Source organism: Perca fluviatilis, chromosome 10 (assembly GCF_010015445.1).
Source record: "Perca fluviatilis chromosome 10, GENO_Pfluv_1.0, whole genome shotgun sequence".
Taxonomy (NCBI): domain Eukaryota; kingdom Metazoa; phylum Chordata; class Actinopteri; order Perciformes; family Percidae; genus Perca; species Perca fluviatilis.
The window spans coordinates 11417115-11435684 of record NC_053121.1 but is presented as its reverse complement, the minus strand read 5'-3'; positions in this window follow the sequence as shown (position 1 = coordinate 11435684).

The window sequence follows — 18570 nt, the reverse complement described above, 5'->3', positions numbered from 1 at the left end:
ATAAATTTGGGAAAGCTGCAACTGCCACAATTAGTTTTTCCTCCATTTTGGCTACGTCTAGAAGAAAGGACCTGCAGCGAGCCTTCCCTAGGTCTCCCCTGTGCTCTGTGTTCAACAAATTAATTTGCATAAAGATGGGCATCGGCCAGCTTCTTGACGCGCAACATTTTTTCAAGTGCAGCGACGCCTTCCCGGAATGCTTTGCATGCACGTTGAAGTCGCTTGACGTCACCCATAGGAATAGATTGGAGCGCGGTGCAACAGAAGCGCCACACGGACAAATGGATCAGCACTGTTAGCTACCTCAAGTTAGCAAGCAACAAAGCATACACTCCTCTTTACAAGCTAACACGATCAGCTAACAACATGCTAGCCAACAACAACAACCAGCAAGCCAGTATGCTAACTACTTTGTAATCGAACACAGCACATTATGCTATTAATTGATATATATATATATATCTATAGTAGGCTTGGCAGGTTTACATGGACTTTCCGTTTGTTGTTTCCCATTCACATTCCCCAGCACTCACTCCCCTCATCCGCTCACAATCTCCTCAAGTACTGATTGCACACACCTGCACTTCATCACACCACATCATCAGATTCACACCTGCATCTCATCAATGTCCACCTACTTAAGCAGCACAGACACACTCACTCTTTGTCGGGTCTTACATACATGTCTTCATGACTCTCTGACTGACACGCTATTCCAGCTCAATCCAAGTTTGCCGTACCTGTGCTTTGTCTCCTGTTGTCTGCCGCTGATCTACACCTGCCTGCTCAGCTACAAGATTCCTGCCTGTTGCTTCCTGTTCCTTGTTTGACTCTTTGTTAATTAAAGATCTACTCATCACTTCAGTCTGTCTCCTGGTCAGTCGTGACAGAAGACCCGACCAGAACAAAATGGACATGGATGAGGACGCCATGGAAGATCAGCTGTTTAATCAAAATGGAGACACTCTGGAAGATTTTGTTGCAGTTTACCTCTGTTATTATCGAGATGCGGGCTGGGAGGAGGACTTCTTGAAGTATCAGTTCTGGAGCGGGTTAGATGACCCACTTGCTCGGATGCTGCTGCTCAAGGACTTAAAACTGCCGTTTAGTGAGTTTCTGGACCGAGCCCTTTGGGTTTGTGGTTCCTCCCTTACGGTAGCGCTTGCCGATCCAGAGCCAGCCGATCCGGTGCCAAGGTCCTCACCACAGGCCCATTTCAGCAGGGAGCCATTTGACTGCCCAGTCGGACAGAAGCCAGCAAGCGTCTGCCCAGTCGACCAGAAGCCAGAGACTGCTCACCGCGACTGGCCAGACGAGACGGCTCACCGCGACTGCCCAGCCGAGACTGCTCACAGCAACTGCCCTGCAGAGACTAGCAACCCTTCTGTTCCCGAGCCGGTGTCTGACCCCGAGCTGGCGTGCGGTTCTCCTGACCCCGAGCTGGCGTGCAGCTCTCCTGACCCTGAGCTGACGTGCAGTCCTCCTGCCTCTGAGCCGATGTACAGCTCTTTCCATGCCTCCACAGACACGCGGCCTGCTAGTGGCCTCTCTCCAGAGTCCCAGCTAGCTAGTAGCTTCCCTGTGTCCCAGCTGGCTGGTGGCTTTCCTGAGTCCCAGCTGGCTGGTGGCTTTCCTGAGTCCCAGCTGGCTGGTGGCTTTCCTGAGTCCCAGCTGGCTGGTGGCTTTCCTGAGTCCCAGCTGGCTGGTGGCTTTCCTGAGTCCAGGCCAGCTAGCCGTTCCCCCGACTCCCAGCTAGCTAGCAGCCCCCCCGACTCCCAACTAGTTAGCAGGTCCCCTGACTCGCAGCTGGCTAGCAGCTCTCCCGACTCGGAGCTAGCTAGCAGCTCTCCCGACTCGCAACTAGCTAGCAGCTTCCCTGACTCCCAGCTAGCTAGCAGCTCCCCCGACTCCCAGCTGGCTAGCAGCCCCCCTGACTCCCAACTAGCTGACCCCCAGCTAGCTGGCAGCCCCTTTAGTGTCCCCGTGCTCTCTAGTGTCCCCGAGCCCTCTAGCGTCTCTAGTGTCCCCGAGTCCTCTAGTGTCCCTAGGTTCCCCGAGCTCTCTAGTGTCCCCGAGTCCTCTGGTGTCCCTAGGTTCCCCGAGTCCTCTGGTGTCCCTAGGTTCCCCGAGTCCTCTGGTGTCCCTAGGTTCCCCGAGTCCTCTGGTGTCCCTAGGTTCCCCGAGTCCTCTAGTGTCCCCAGGTTCCCCGAGTCCTCTAGTGTCCCTAGGTTCCCCGAGCTCTCTAGGTTCCCAGAGTCCTCTAGTGTCCCTAGGTTCCCCGAGTCCTCTAGTGTCCCTAGGTTCCCCGAGTCCTCTAGTGTCCCTAGGTTCCCCGAGTCCTCTAGTGTCCCTCGGTTCCCCGAGTCCTCTAGTGTCCCCGAGTCCTCTAGTGTCCCTAGGTTCCCCGAGTCCTCTAGTGTCCCTAGGTTCCCCGAGTCCTCTAGTGTCCCCGAGTCCTCTAGTGTCCCTAGGTTCCCCGAGTCCTCTAGTGTCCCAGGGTCCTCTAGTGTCCCAGAGCTTCCTAGTGTCCCCGAGCTCCCCGAGCTCTCTAGTGTCCCAGAGTCCTCTGGTCTCCTAGAGTTCCTAGAGTCCCGGCCGTGTAGCGGCCCCCCAGGGTTCCTAGAGTCCCGGCCGTGTAGCGGCTCCCCAGAGTTCCTAGAGTCCCGGCCGTGTAGCGGCTCCCCAGAGTTCCTAGGATCCCGGCCTTGTAGCGGCTCCCCAGAGTCTAGCCTAGCTGGCATTTCCCCTGAGCCCAGGCTAGCTAGCCTCCTTCCTGAACCCCACCTAGCTAGCACCCTTCCTAAGCCCTCTTCGCCGGTACAGCCCGGCTCGACGCCCTCGTCGCCGGTACAGCCCGGTTCGACGCCCTCGTCGCCGGTACAGCCCGGTTCGACGCCCTCGTCGCCGGTACAGCCCGGTTCAAAGCCCTCATCGCCGGTACAGCCCAGTTCTAAGCCCTCATTGCCTGTCCTGGACATCATCCCGGGGAGCCTCCCCAGGAAAATTTTGGGGGGGGGCCATACCCTCTGGGGGACTGTGGAGGTCCTGCCGACACGGTTCCCAGGACCGCCATGGCCTCCAGAGGGATCGGCCCCGCCATGGCCTCCAGAGGGTTCGGCTCCGCCATGGCCTCCAGAGGGTTCGGCTCCGCCATGGCCTCCAGAGGGTTCGGCTCCGCCATGGCCTCCAGAGGGTTCGGCTCCGCCATGGCCTCCAGAGGGTTCGGCTCCGCCATGGCCTCCAGAGGGGTCAGCTCCGCCGTGGCCACGCCCCCAGCCAGCTCCGCCCTGGTCTTGGGGGACAGCCTGGAGTCCGTCCGCATGCGCCCTGTCCCGCTCCTGACCCGGACTCCAGGCTGCCCGCCCCCCCTCCCGTGTTTTGCCTTTTACGGCGCGGTTCGCGCCTAGTGGGAGGGGGGGGTAATGTCAGGTTTACATGGACTTTCCGTTTGTTGTTTCCCATTCACATTCCCCAGCACTCACTCCCCTCATCCGCTCACAATCTCCTCAAGTACTGATTGCACACACCTGCACTTCATCACACCACATCATCAGATTCACACCTGCATCTCATCAATGTCCACCTACTTAAGCAGCACAGACACACTCACTCTTTGTCGGGTCTTACATACATGTCTTCATGACTCTCTGACTGACACGCTATTCCAGCTCAATCCAAGTTTGCCGTACCTGTGCTTTGTCTCCTGTTGTCTGCCGCTGATCTACACCTGCCTGCTCAGCTACAAGATTCCTGCCTGTTGCTTCCTGTTCCTTGTTTGACTCTTTGTTAATTAAAGATCTACTCATCACTTCAGTCTGTCTCCTGGTCAGTCGTGACAAGGCTAACGTGTATTTGGCTAATTTACTTTACTTTAACAAAGTAGCCACCACCAAATTTAAAATAAATATAGGATACTTGAAATCCATGATTTGAACTAACACCTCACTTATACCCTACTAATACACATTAGGTTGCCTTATATTTAGTCTTTATTTGAGCATAAAACCAACCCGTTCTCATTCCGAACTCGTAAAATAAGTACGTTTGGGCAGTGTCCTTCAGCGTCTGATGCGACGAAAAAAGGCACCCTTCGGCGTATTTGTGTAACGTACTGGGGAGAGCCGCAGTTGGATGAGATTTAGCGAGTGGTATGTAATGGGAAATTGCTGCATAAGGAAGGTGGTTGGGGTGGCGGATGGGTAAAACACCGGACTTTCACCAGGAGACTCGGGTTCACGCCCTGCGTGTGGCGTTTTGTTTCCCCGTCTCCGGCGTGTGTTTCCCGGCTTTTGAGGCGTCCTTTCCCCGTTGTTTTTCTTTTGTTTCCCCCGTCTATGGCGTTTTATTTCCCCGTCTCCGGCGTGTGTTTCCCGGCTTTTGAGGCATCCTTTCCCCGTTGTTTTTCTTTTGTTTCCCCAGTCTACGGCGTGTTTCCCGGCTTTTGAGGTGTCCTTTCCCCGTTGTTTTTCTTTTGTTTCCCCCGTCTACGGCGTGTGTTTCCCGGCTTTTGAGGCGTCCTTTCCCCGTTGTTTTTCTCCTAAATCCAACCTCCGCGATTCCGTTATTGTCGCGCTTCACCCGCGGTGTGTTTCCCGGCTTTTGAGGCGTCCTTTCCCCGTTGTTTTTCTCCTAAACCCAACCTCCGCGATTCCGTTCACCCGTCCCGACCAAGCGCGTCAAAAGGGACGAAAAAGGGACGGCAATAGTGGCGACCAAGCACGTTTACATGAGACGCTAAAGGAGACTTTTAACGTCAAATAAGAACCAGAAAGGCTCCTGACCGAACGTCCTTATTTTACGAGTTGGGTGTGAGAACGTGTTGATAAAACCCATCCTCTATTGACTGGCTGATGACACCTCTTTAGTTTTCAGAGATTTGTGAGGAAGTTAAAATGCTTTGTTCTTTTGTTTACAAATCTTCACTTTGTCAGCCTCCTTTTTCTGTTGCCTCATTTTTTATTTTTCTACCTTCCTTAATTCTCCCTACCTTCCTCATTGTTCTCTGTTGAACCCATTGCTCTGTCTTCTCTCTGTCTCTCACACACACACTGGTATAGAATTATGGCAGTGGTAGAACAAGTGGATGATAAAAAGGGAGTTACATAGATCATACACCCCTTTCTATCTCCAGATGTCATGCAACACGTCAGTCATGCATTAGGTTACATCTTAATTGACTCACTCTGACACTCTCTCACTCACACACACACACACACACCACACCACACACACAAACATACACACTAATTGCCATTCTCTCACATAACATGAAAGCATCAGGTGGTTCAGTGTCTTCAGAGATAGAGAGTAGGATCAGAGCCGTTCAGCTTGTGGGTGTGGAGTTCTAAATCTCGATATAGGTACGGAGGTATATAAACTTTTTTTATTCCTGCCTTTCTTCCTTTATCTTTAAAACTTTACATGGCACCATTAAAGGAAATGTCAGAGATGTCAATGATGTGGCTTTAAGGGGAAGTCTGTCAAACTAGAACTAGAACTTTGATCAGAAGGAAAATATAAAACTACAGTGATAAAAAGCTTAGATTTACTGGAGAAATGCTGTGACGTTCTAGATAACTACAGTGCTGTGCAGTAGCTGGTCCCTCTTAGAGATTGCACACCGCATATGTGACATTTTGTCTGAATATCTACATAAAATCAATATGTGCCAATGTGCCTTGGCTGCTTGCCTCCTGACTACATCAATTTCTCTTCAACGTCATCTCTGTGCAGCCATTTTTAAGTTAGATACATTGACACTAGGGGTGCAAGATATATCGACTCAATATTGTTATCGCAATAACGATATATATATATATTATATATTTCAGAGAAGCGAAAGAAAAGTTGTGTCCTGTTCTCTTTATTTATTTTATACTGTACAACCAGTAAAACATGTCCTGTTCTGTAGACATGGTCGTTATTTATTTATTCATGTTGTACCAACAGGACACAGCTCTCCTTCAGTGTTTTACTGATTGACCTGCGATCACATTACACAACAGGACAAGAGCGATGAACAGCAATGCACTCTAACATGACAGGTTTCTCTCGGTCTCTCTCAGTCCTAAGCCCGAACTCACAGTATGGGTATATCACAATATAATACAGTTGGCATCACATGAGCAGACACAGTATGCCCAGTCATATGTTACACTTAGTCTCATCTCCAAATGGCTCTGTCAGCGCTGGAGTAAGGTCTGGCTACACAGTCTATCTATTCTGGGATAGGGGAGAAAAACGCTTGTTTGTATTTCTGTAAACTATTCACGACCATTTACCAATGTTGATGGTTGAGCTTTGTCTTGTTTGACATTATATATACGAGACCGCGGCCGAGAGCCTTTGGCAACATTTAGTAAGAAGTCAAAACTATTAGCAACATTTTCTTTTTATGTATGAAATGCTTTGCCGATATTGACATGGTGGTGCAACCCAGTCTCATGGCAGTCCGTGATGGCATCACGAAAATAAATCTATTAGATCGTGATACAATCATGATATTTTGAAGATTTTCGTGATGAGGGGTCACGTTTTTTAAACTAATGTATTTCAATAGGAAGCATCTTTCGTAATCACAGCACGATTCTTTCTGCCATTCAACTTGGTATTTTTAGCCCAATAACCTCTGTTTTAATCAACATTTATTCACCAGATCTTATCATGGTTTATATGTATTTCTTTTAATGTTATTATTTCGGTCTGTTTCGGCCAGGGAAGCTGTATTGCTTTGTTGTTTATTGATATTTTAAAAACTATAACGCTACATCTATCAACATTTATTTAGATGTTATCATGGTATTCATTTCTTTATTTTAACAATATTATTTTGGTTTTATTACCGGTGAAATGTTACAGTATGCTGTAAGACAGAACAGTAGGTTATGCTATGAGCCGAGCTGGACGCATTCAAAGCCGATATCGCACAATGCAATGCAGGCATTCATATCAGAGAATCGGACAGTGATCAGCGGGTCTTTAACAACAATATCGCTTCAGTGTACATATTTTGTCACCAGCAACAACACGTTGCTCAGTTTTGTTCCTGTAAGTTATGCACTGTAATAATGTTTTAAAAAACTCAGCAAAATATTCCGGAAATGACGTAGTAATTACCGCTCGGCGGATAGTAAAGGTACAAATACATAATATTCGTAATATTGATGTTTTTGTCTAACCTTGTATTTGAGGATTTAAACAATAAAGATAAAAATAATAATAAAATACAGTTTCATGTATTTGTCTCATGTACTTTTTGCTTGGTCGGCCGGTGGACGGCGGCAATCTGAAATGGAATGGAGCCCATTCACGGCAGACCGCAGAAAAACAGGAGTCAAACATGTCCTCCCACCCACCCCGGAAGAACTACAAGTACACTAGCTTTGTAACCGGTTCTGGGGCGCATCTATAGTGGGAGTTAAAATTAAAAGAAATACATGTAAACCATGATAAGATCTGGTAAATAAATGTTGATTAAAACAAGGGTGAGGCTATTTGCACCCCTGGTACAATTAGCAGTGTATGCTATTTGCACCCCTGGTACAATTAGAAGTGTATGCTATTTGCACCCCTGGTACAATTAGCAGTGTATGCTATTTGCACCCCTGGTACAATTAGCAGTATGCTATTTGTACCCTGGTGCAATTAGAAGTGTATGCTATTTGCACCCCTGGTACAATTAGAAGTGTATGCTATTTGCACCTCTGGTACAAATATCAATGTATGCTATTTGCACCCCTGTGCATTTACAGTATCTTGGCATATATTTACACACAGTTATCCATACTACTCATGTATTACACCTTTTTGGAATATTATCGCTCTGACATTCTTACCCCAACCATAACCATCCCACTCCTCTTGCCTAAACCTAACCAACCCAACCAGAGCAGGCATATTCATGAGTCTTCCCCTACCACCCTGCAAAAAATAAAATAAAAAAATACGCGTTCGCGGGTCCTGACTTGCGCAATTGCATGCAAATTATCCAATCCAAATTTTTAAAAAATAAGATCACCACACAGGGGAATCAAACTCCAAACTCCTATACCAAAGGCAAGCACACTACCCACTCACCTAGCAGTTCTTTCAGAAAGTTGAACAACTTTTTACCAGTTGCTTTCTTCAAGCCTCGGTTGCTAGGTAACCATACTGTATACAAAAAAAATAGGTACTAACTAACAAACTAACGGTTGTATGCTTTCACTGAAGACAGAAAGCGCAACTGTAGTATCCATTTTGTTATTATTATTATTATTATTATTACAAATTGTTATAAACTTTAGAGACAAAACTTCCCTAATATGCCAGTTTCTGCGGTCATGGAAGATGAACGTCCGCCATGATTTCGGTGCACGCGAGCAACGTTTTTTTGTTGTTACGTCACAGGGTGTAAATAGCTCAGCTGTGTGGCCGAGGCTATTCGTACCGGGGGTGCAAATAGACACTCCGTTAAAACAACGGTTATTGGGCTAAAAATACCAATAATAGCAAAGCTGTATACAGCTTCTCTGCTGCAGCCGACTGGCAGAAAGAATCGTGCTGTGATCACGAAAGATGCTTCCTATTGAAAAATACATTAGTTTAAAAAACGTGACCCCCATCACAAAAATCTTCAAAATATCATGATGGTATCACAATCTAATAGATTTCTTTTCGTGATGCCATCACAAACTGCTGTGAGACTGGGTTGGGTGGTGCAGCTGGCTCGGTAGCCTAGCGACAAGCCATAAATGCTTCGCTGATATTGACACGTTTTTTTGCATTTATTGTCAGACTCTCTTTTAGACTCTTTTTGAGAAGTACTTGTTTGCAGTGTAGGCAGTTGATGCCAATGCTGGCATATCAACTTCTTCTCAGGATTTTCCACCATTGACTCAGGCTTTTATCATCTGAAGGGAAGCGCATGTGCATCTGTATTCGTAGAACAGCCCATAGGAATGGCCTTTCTCTGAAATAAACTGATTCATATTTCGTAGAACAGCCCATAGGAATGGCCTTTCTCTGAAATAAACTGATTCGTATTTCGTAGAACAGCCCATAGGAATGGCCTTTCTCTGAAATAAACTGATGCTTTGGATTTTGTTTTCTTCTCATGGAGTATCAATATGTGTAAAATGTTGTGGTGTAAATTTTGTATTTATTACTTTTTTTCATTTCTGAACTTTATCCTGCCATGTCTCATTAAGACACAGATATGAAAGTATAAGCTGTTAAAAAACACCCACTTTTGACAGCAGCAGTCAGGAATCACTTTAATTGTCTTGACTACCTCTCTTTCTCTCTGACTTTGTCAAGACATCTCATTTCACTAATAAACCTGTTTTTCACATATGTATATATATATATTTTTTTATCTTTTATATGAGCACTAAAAATGAATAGCAGTAAACCACCGTGAAATCATTATGCTTCTGGGAATCAAAAATACTCATCACTTGTCAAAAACAATTTGCCTATTGTTCTCCTGCTGTTGCTGTCTCTTTCGCTTTAACCTGAAATACTTTTTTCCTACTCTTGCTCTCAATTTATCCTCCCTCCAATATACAATTAGAGTTTACATTCACCTCATTAGGCCCATACACACACATGCACGCACATGCGCACGCATGCACACACACACACACACACACACACACACACACACACACACACACACACACACACACACACACACACACACACACACTTTAACACTTAGTAGAGCTGCTTCATTCCATCTCTTATTTTCTGCATATTTATGTTCAATAAGTAAACCACATAAGTACATGTCACACATATGGAAGATTTTGAAATGCAATGAAGTTAAAACGTATGAAACAAGGAGTGAAATAAAATACACTTTAGTTAATAGCATTAGCTTAGCGGGGTGAAGTCAGTTTAATGTTTGACATTCGTGGGTTTTCGCAGATGTTACCTTCAATAGCTCTTTGCCAGTGCTTAGATTTCTCCCAGTTTTAGGGTATGTTGGAGAGCAAATTAAGACAGACGTTTTACTGTTTTGATCAACTCAAAATCACCAAAAATGACGATGCAGTTGAGAGCACAAATAACTGAATGTCTGTCCAATGCGCCTGTCACTACAGGTGTAGTAAGGACAGTCGTAAAAGTTATTTTGTATTTTTGAAAAATATTTACTAGAAATAAAGCAAATGACTTTCATTCTGATTGCTGTAGTAATTCCCATTCAAAGGGCCCTAGTTACTACAGGTCAACTTTTGGTGAAGTCAAACTATATGGAAGCAGGAGTCATTTATTTTTGAAAAATATTCACAAAAAACTAACTTTTTCTCATACTGATTGCTGTAGTAGTTTCCAACTGAAGTGTATAATTACTACAGGTGAAAAGTCAAACTATATGGAAGCAGGAGTCATTTGTTTTTTCTTAAAAACATTCACCAGAAATAAACAAAATTACCTTTTTTCCATTTTGATTGCTGCAGTAGTTCCCATTCAAAGAGCCCTAGTAACTACAGGTGACATTTTGGGTGGAAGGGTGTAGTAATTCCCCAGTGGACCATGACAAACGTACAGTACAGCAAAGACGTTGCTGAAATGTTTTAGTTATTCCTATATGCCTTAAGTACTTCATGTAAGGTACCCTGCTACAAACTTAGAACTTTAACTATATACATTTTTCAGAACTACTTGTTTTGCTCAAATAGAGCATATACCATAACACCATGTCCCATCTGGAACCCTGTCTGCTGTCATTCCAAGGCACAAGGCATGGAACCATCTCTCGCACTTTTCACATTGGACCTGTACAAGCAAACATCAGAAGTAGAAACACCTTAACTCTTGTGTTTATTGTAAAACGGAACCCAAAGAATGTCTGTTGTCCGGATTTGCAAGGGCAGAGGCGCCTTCAAACCACAGTGGGAGCAGAAATCCTCCTTTGACTCTGAAAATAATTTCCCTCAAAATTTCAGCTATTAAACAGTGTTATGATTGGGATAAAGTGTAAAATAATGCTGGTGTAAAAGGTGTATTTTTAAAGCCTGCAAATTACCTGATACAGATCTTTCTTCTAAGATGCTCTCTCTCTAAGATGATTTCAAATTCTCCTGGGATTTCGGGAAACTTCTAAATAGTTTGTTTTGCCATCTTAACAAAAAGGATAGCATATATTATATTATATTTTCTAATAACAAGTACAGGCTTTAAACAAAGCAGGCTTGTAAAATGAAGTTGGTCATGATTAGTGAATCTGGAGACTCTGTTGGCAGTTTTCCAAGCGATTTGTAACCAATTTCTTCGTCCCAGTTACGTTGGTATTTAAAGGAAAGAACACATCAAGGATTTTTATTGTTAAATGTGTCATACATCACGTGTCCATTGCTTTCTTAATCTGTTTGAACCTGGTCTTATGGATATCCATGTCTGCTGGTTGAGAGAAATCTTTAACTTTTCCTTCTAGTTTTCTTCCTTTTGCTCAGACGCTGAATGTCAACCTCCACTTCCTCTGCTGTCAGATTGAAAGCCTCTTCTACTGTGTTTGGGTTATTTTCACTGTCAATTACAACAGCATAAATGTCTTCTGCACTTTTTTCTTTCCTTTCAGCGAGCCCAGGTTCGAGTGAGGCAACATCATCATAAAACTCAGGATCATCTAATATCAAAGTGGACTGCTCTTTTGTACTGACTTCCTTTACTGTTGTTTTAGGTTCATCCAATCCACTTCCCTTTACTTTTGTTTCAGACACATCAGATAACAATTCAGTGGTCTCATTATCTGGTCAAGCACCATCATATCTTGAAGAGGTCATAGTACCTTATTGTCCCACTAGAGCACTGCACTCCCACAATGCAGAGTTACTTGTGGTTGATTGATTGATTGATTGATATATTTTATTTTGAACATGTAAATAAAATAAAATATCAGAAAACTAATAAAAAAAGACAGTTAAACAACAAAATAAAACTCCATAATTTTCCAGTACTTATCCCCAGCTGGAGGGCTTCAAGCACCAGCTGGAGTGTTTCCTGCAAGCCACCTCCAGTGACTCACCCACCACCATCCTGCCTCCTCCCCAGTCGGCCAACACCGTAGCCGTCGGTGTGTGCTTTGTCAACCAGCCTGCCACTTTGCCAGCTTCCCCAGAACTCTCGGGAGACTGCTCGGACGCTACCCGGTCAGCGCATGCCCCCAACCACCTGCAGCCTTATGACGGCACCCGCCTGGCCGTCTTCACGGGTACCCGTGGAGGCCGTGGACGGAGGAAAGGACGTCGTGGCTCTCAGCACCATGTCCCCAATCAGCCTCACAGTGGACCTGAGCCTGAGCCGACCTGTGTGCCCGCTCCCACGCCTGCAGCCACGCCTGCAGCCACGCCTGCAGCCCAGTCGCCCGACGCCACGCCTGCAGCCCAGACGCCGCTGACGTGCAGCCGCCCTGCTTCGCCGCTGACGTGCAGCCGCCCGGGGTCGCCGCTGGCGTGCAGCCGCTTGGATCCGCCGCTGGCGTGCAGCCGCTTGGATCCGCCGCTGGCGTGCAGCCGCTTGGATCCACCGCTGGCGTGCAGCCGCCCGGATCCGCCGCTGACGTGCAGCCGTCCGGATCCGCCGCTGACGTGCAGCCGCCCGGATCCGCCGCTGACGTGCAGCCACCCTGCTTTGCCGCTGACGTGCAGCTGCCCGGGGTCGCCGCTGACGCGCGGCACTCCTGACTCTGAGCTGACGTGCAGCTCCCCTGACTCTGAGCTGACGTGCAGCTCACCTGTCCCTGGGCTGGCATGCAGCCCTCCTGCCTCTGGGCTGACGTACAGCCCCTTCCCAGCCTCTTGGCCTGCTAGCAGCATCTCCCCTGAGACCAGGCCAGCTAGCATCTCTCCTGAGTCCAGGCCAGCTAGCATCTCTCCTGAGTCCAGGCCAGCTAGCATCTCTCCTGAGTCCAGGCCACCCCCCCCCCCCCCCCCCCCCTCCTCCCCCTTCCTCCCGGCCAGTTTCTCCTTGACTCCAGGCCAGCTAGCATCTCCCCTGAGTCCAGGCCAGCTAGCATCTCCCCTGAGTCCAGGCCAGCTAGCATCTCCCCTGAGTCCAGGCCAGCTAGCATCTCCCCTGAGTCTAGGCCAGCTAGCATTCCCCTTGAGTCCAGGCCAGCTAGCAGCTCCCTGAGTCCAGGCCAGCTAGCGGCTCCCCCTGAGTCCAGGCCAGCTAGCATCTCCCCTGAGTCCAGGCCAGCTAGCATCTCCCCTGAGTCCAGGCCAGCTAGCAGTTCCCCTGATCTGCAGCCAGCTAGTGCTCCCTGATCTCGCAGCCAGCTAGCAGCTCCCTGATTCGCAGCCAGCTAGCAGCTCCCCGACCGCAGCCAGCTAGCAGCTCCCGGACCGCAGCCAGCTAGCAGCTCCCCGACCGCAGCCAGCTAGCAGCTCCCACCGCGCAGCCAGCTAGCAGCTCCCCCGACTCGCAGCCAGCTAGCAGCTCCCCCGACTCGCAGCCAGCTAGCAGCTCCCCCGACTCGCAGCCAGCTAGCAGCTCCCCTGCCTCGCAGCTAGCTAGCAGCTCCCCTGCCTCGCAGCTAGCTAGCAGCTCCCCTGCCTCGCAGCTAGCTAGCAGCTCCCCTGCTTCGCAGCCAGTTAGCAGCTCCTCTGCCTCCCAGCTAGCAAGCAGCTCCCCAGGATCCCAGCTATCTTGCAGCCCCCCTGACTCGCAGCTAGTTAGCAGCTCCCCAGGATTCCAGCTAGCTAGCAGCTCCCCAGATTCCCGGCTGGCTGGCTGCCCCCCTGTATCCCGACGTGGGACCACCCCTAGGACTTTGCCGGTCTCTGGCGCCCCTGGGACTGCCCGGGAGACCCCCTCTGAGACTTTGCCGGCCTCCGGTGCTCCGGAGACCGCCTCTGGGACCGCACCTGAGACCATCCCTGTCCCTGTCACTGTCCCTGTCTTCATCCCTGTCACCGTCCCTGTCTTCATCCCTGTCACTGTCCCGTCTTCATCCCTATCACTGTCCCTGTCTCCTTCCCTGTCACTGTCCCTGTCCCCATTCCTGTCACCTGCCCATCCTTGTCCCCTCGTCACGTGCCCATCTTTGTCCCCTGCTACCGTGCCCGTCTCTGTCCCTGTCACCATCCGTGTCCCCATTACAGTTCCTGCCCATAAGTCCCAGTCCGTCCCGTCTGAGTCCGTCCCGTCTGTGTCTGAGTCCGTCCCGTCTGTGTCTGAGTCCGTCCCGTCTGTGTCTGAGTCCGTCCCGTCTGTGTCTGAGTCCGTCCCGTCTGTGTCTGAGTCCGTCCTGTCTGAGTCTGTCCTGTCCGAGCCTGTTCTGTCCGTGTCTGTTTTGTCTGAGTCATGTCTGTCATAGTCTGCCCGGTTCTGCGTTTCCTCAGTCCCGGGCCAAGGCCCCCCCTAGTGGTCTCTCTCTGTCTCCCCCTGTCCCTAGTGGTCTCTCTCTGTCTCCCCCTGTCTCTAGTGGTCTCTCTCTGTCTCCCCCTGTCCCTAGTGACCCTCTGTTTCCCCCAGGCCTCTCCGGTGCCCAGTGTTCTCTGTGTTCCATGTGCCCCTAGTGTTCTCTGTGTTCCCTGTGCCCCAGCGCCCCTCTGTGTCCCCGGGGCCCTCTGTGTTCCCCGGGGCCCTCTGTGGTCCCGGTGCCCCCAGGACTCTCTGTTCCCTGTGCCCCCAGGGCCCTCTGTGTTCCCGGGTCCCCCAGGACTCTCTGTGCCCCTGGACATTGCTTCCCCCGGACTCTCCTTCGCCGCCGTCCTCCAGAGGGGACTCCTCCCCCCCCGGCCTCCTGAGGGTATCGCCGGGCCCCCTGAGGGGTACGCCTTCGCCGACGGCCTCCAGAGGGACTCCCCGCCGCCCGGGCCCTCCTGAGGGGTTATCGCCGGCCGCCCGGCCAGAGGGGCGCCTCGGCCGACGGCTTCAGAGGGGACTCTCCTTCGCCGCCGGCCTTCAGAGGGATATCGCCTTCACCGACGGCCTCCAGAGGGGTACGGCCTTCGCCGCCGGCCGCCAGAGGGGTACGGCCTTCGCCGCCGGCCGCCAGAGGGGTACCGCCTTCGCCGCCGCGCCAGAGGGGTATAGCATTCGACGGGCGGCCGCCTGAGAGACTGCCCCTGTTCGTCTCCTCCTGAGGGGATTCGCCCACGGGCCTCCCTACGTAACCCTCACCGTTCTGTTCGGCCGTCTGGGGGTTCTGCGCCTTCGCCGCCGGCCGCCTGAAGCATCCTGCCTTCGTGCCGGGCCGCTGTGGGATTCTGCCTTCTCTGTGGCCCCCTGTGCCCCCAGTGCTCTGTGTTTCCCCGTGCCCCCGGGACTCTCTGTTCCCTGTGCTCCTGGACTCCCTGTTCCCCGTGCCCCAGGACTCTCTTTTCCCTCTGGCCTCTCTCTGTTTTCCCTTGCCCCGAAGTGTCTCCAGTGCCTTTCGCCTCCTCGGGGTTGATTTAGTTTGACTTTTTGGGTCGTCCCTCCTCCGGGCCCCCTCCTCCCTCCCTGGTTTGTCTTTTGCTCCTTTCTTGTTTTTTTGGACATCTGGGATCTGTCCCTTGGGGGGGGGGTACTGTTATGGTTTTGGTGTCTTGTCTTATTTTGGTGGTCTGTTTTGTGCTCTGTTTCCTGTTTTATTTTGAAGTCTCCGGTTTTCTGTCTTGTCTTGCCCTATTTACTTCCTGTCTTGTGTTTCCCGCCTTGTTGATTGTCCTGCCCCGCCCTGATGTGCTTCACCTGTTGTCTCACCTGTTTCTGATCTACCCATCACCTCATGTATTTAGCCTCTGTGTTCCCCTTGTCTTGTGTCGGATCGTTTTGTCCCGTGCCTATGGTGTTTGTGTTCGTATGTTTTGTCTTTTTGTCAGTCCTCGTCTATGCTCCTGGTTTCTCCTGTTTTCTTGGATTCCCTTGGTTTTGTTTGTACCCTTTTTGTCTTCATTTATGGACTCAGTTTTTGCCTGCTGCTGCTACAGGACTCCCTTGGTTTGTTTTTGTGTTTCATCAATAAATCCTCCACTTCACACGTTCTCCTGCCTGCCTGCCTGCTCTCTGCATTTTGGGTCCGCCATTCCCTACTCCTTCCTGCTACACCTAACAGGTCAGGTCAATCTCCAATCTACCAGAGTTTATAATTCCAACAGAAAGAAAGCGGAAGGTAACGGACATCCGGCCGAAAAGCGTGACATCCAGCAGAATTTTAGACTGTACCGGAGCAATCCCGGAAGTGGAACGTCGTGGATATAGACTAGTAAACTCACTGTTCCCCTGGCCCCTCCTCCCTGGCTAAACGGCCAGAGAGACAGAAGAAGGGAGAGAGAGTGAATGAAGAGAGGGAGCGCTGTACAATGCATTAATCAGAGGAATAGAAGGCTCTTTTCATATTGTTTTGCAGCGGTTATGTTCTAAAGCACAAATAAACACAACCATACCTCTGTGGAAAGGTGCCACATTGTCGGATTATGAGTGAAAGCAGAGCTTCATCCTGTCTGTTTCGGTGTGTCTGTGTCAGGTAGACTTGTACGATGATATGCGGGGCAAAGCAGCAGTTGGGAATCGGAACAGGCTGCACGCCCTGCACGCGGCTTTGGGCTGGGGTTTACACAGCCACGTGGGACCCATGTTTGCTACCTCCCAGAAACATCCCACAGACGGGAAATCAAAAAGTAAAGAGAATGCAGGCAGAGGGCAGGGTCTCTGCACACAGACTCTTAATTCACACACTTCTAGCGGGTCATAAGTGATGATTGAGAGAGATTACGTCAGTATTAGTCTATACACTGTTTTTTTTAAGGAAAGAATTGCATATTATACCATCCATCCATCCATCCATCCATCTTCGTCCGCTTATCCGGTGTCGGGTCGCGGGGGGAGCAGCTCCAGCAGGGGACCCCAAACTTCCCTTTCCCGAGCAACATTAACCAGCTCCGACTGGGGGATCCCGAGGCGTTCCCAGGCCAGGTTGAAGGCATATTATACCTTTACGTTAAAACAACAAGTTAGATTTTACAGTGCATTGATGTCTCCAAATCAATATTAGCACTGAAATCTTAAAGATTCTAACTTTACTGTAGTACTGAATTTACTACAAATTGTAACTACAATATGATATGGCTAAAAGTTATGTTACTTTTATGTAACCAGACTCATCCCCATTTAGAAAGCAGCATCACAACAAAAGTTACAGAATCCAAGCAGTAAGTGATTACTCAACCCGGTCTCACACCAGGTCGTGAAATAGTCACGTTATTTTGATTTATTAATTCGTTTAGAGGTCATGATTTTGACGTTTATTTCGTTTACTTGTCACGAATTTTGAACGCGTACAGGTCATGATTTTTGAACCTGCTCTGGGGGACGCAACAACGGGGAAATGAGGCACCACACGCCAGCCACAACAACAGGACGGAACGCCACATGTGGGACGCGATCCCCGGGCACATCCCCAGGCACAGGGGCACACAACAACGGGGAAACAAAACGCCACACGCTGGCCACAACAATGGGACGGGCCACCACTCGCGGGACGCGATCCCCAGGCCCCTGGCACACTACAACGGGGAAATGAAACGCCACAACAATGGGACGGTTGTGGTTAGGAAAAGAAGAACGGGGAAAGGAACCGTCACACACGGGACACACCGATAACAGCGGGATGATTGTGGTTTGGAAGAGAATAACGAGGAAAGGAACTGCAACACGCGGTACGTGATCTCCGGTCTCCGGGGTGAAAGTCCTGTGTTGTTTGACCCATCCACCACCCCGACCAACCTCCCTGTGCGGACTTTCGCGTTATCGATACTACTCGTTACCGTCATCGTTCTGTGATCACGAAATATGCTTCCCATTGAAATACATTGCTTTAAAATTCGTAATCACCACACGGAAAAAACGATATTATCGTGTCCTGTCCACAACTCATTAGATTCAATAACGTGAGTATATCATGGTCTGCCATGAGACTAGGCTGGATAGCTGCAGATCAAGTGCTTAAAGTGGCTATATGTAACTTTCAGTTCATGTTGATTCCAGTGGCCCCTTCGGACAAAAGCGGTAGTGTTTTTACCACACCTGTGTCATAACGGTCTTTTCTTTACAGTGCTGTATTGCTCACTGTATATTATTGAGTTAGCGTTACCGGGAGGTCATATTGTGATGAATGTTTTGCTCATTAAAATCATTAATTTACAATAAGAGAATACGTTACTTAGCCTACTTTGGATGTATTGTGAGCTAAACCGGGTATCACTGTCACTGTGTTACAAGCCAAAGCATGAAAAGTTTGTTGTAACAATGAACATAGTAAAAACTTAGATTAATATAGCGCATGTCATGAAACCCAAGAATGCTTTACAGTACAGGGGGACAATGGAAAGAAAATAGTAGGTCAACACAAACATGGACTGAAAAGAAATAAAAACTGGTGCTAAATGAAAGGGGGATATCATTTAATGTAGTTTACTGATGTAAAACCACATTGTGCATTTTTTTTTGTGCAAGTTAATTTATGCCAATTGGGGGTCAGTTTTGAATAATTTACAATCCTGTTATTGTCTCCATCTGTAAGCCCAACTGAGTGTGTCCACTTTTACTTACCCTTTTAGCTTTTAGCTGTTCTTCGTTTAATTTCCTTTTTCCTGTGAT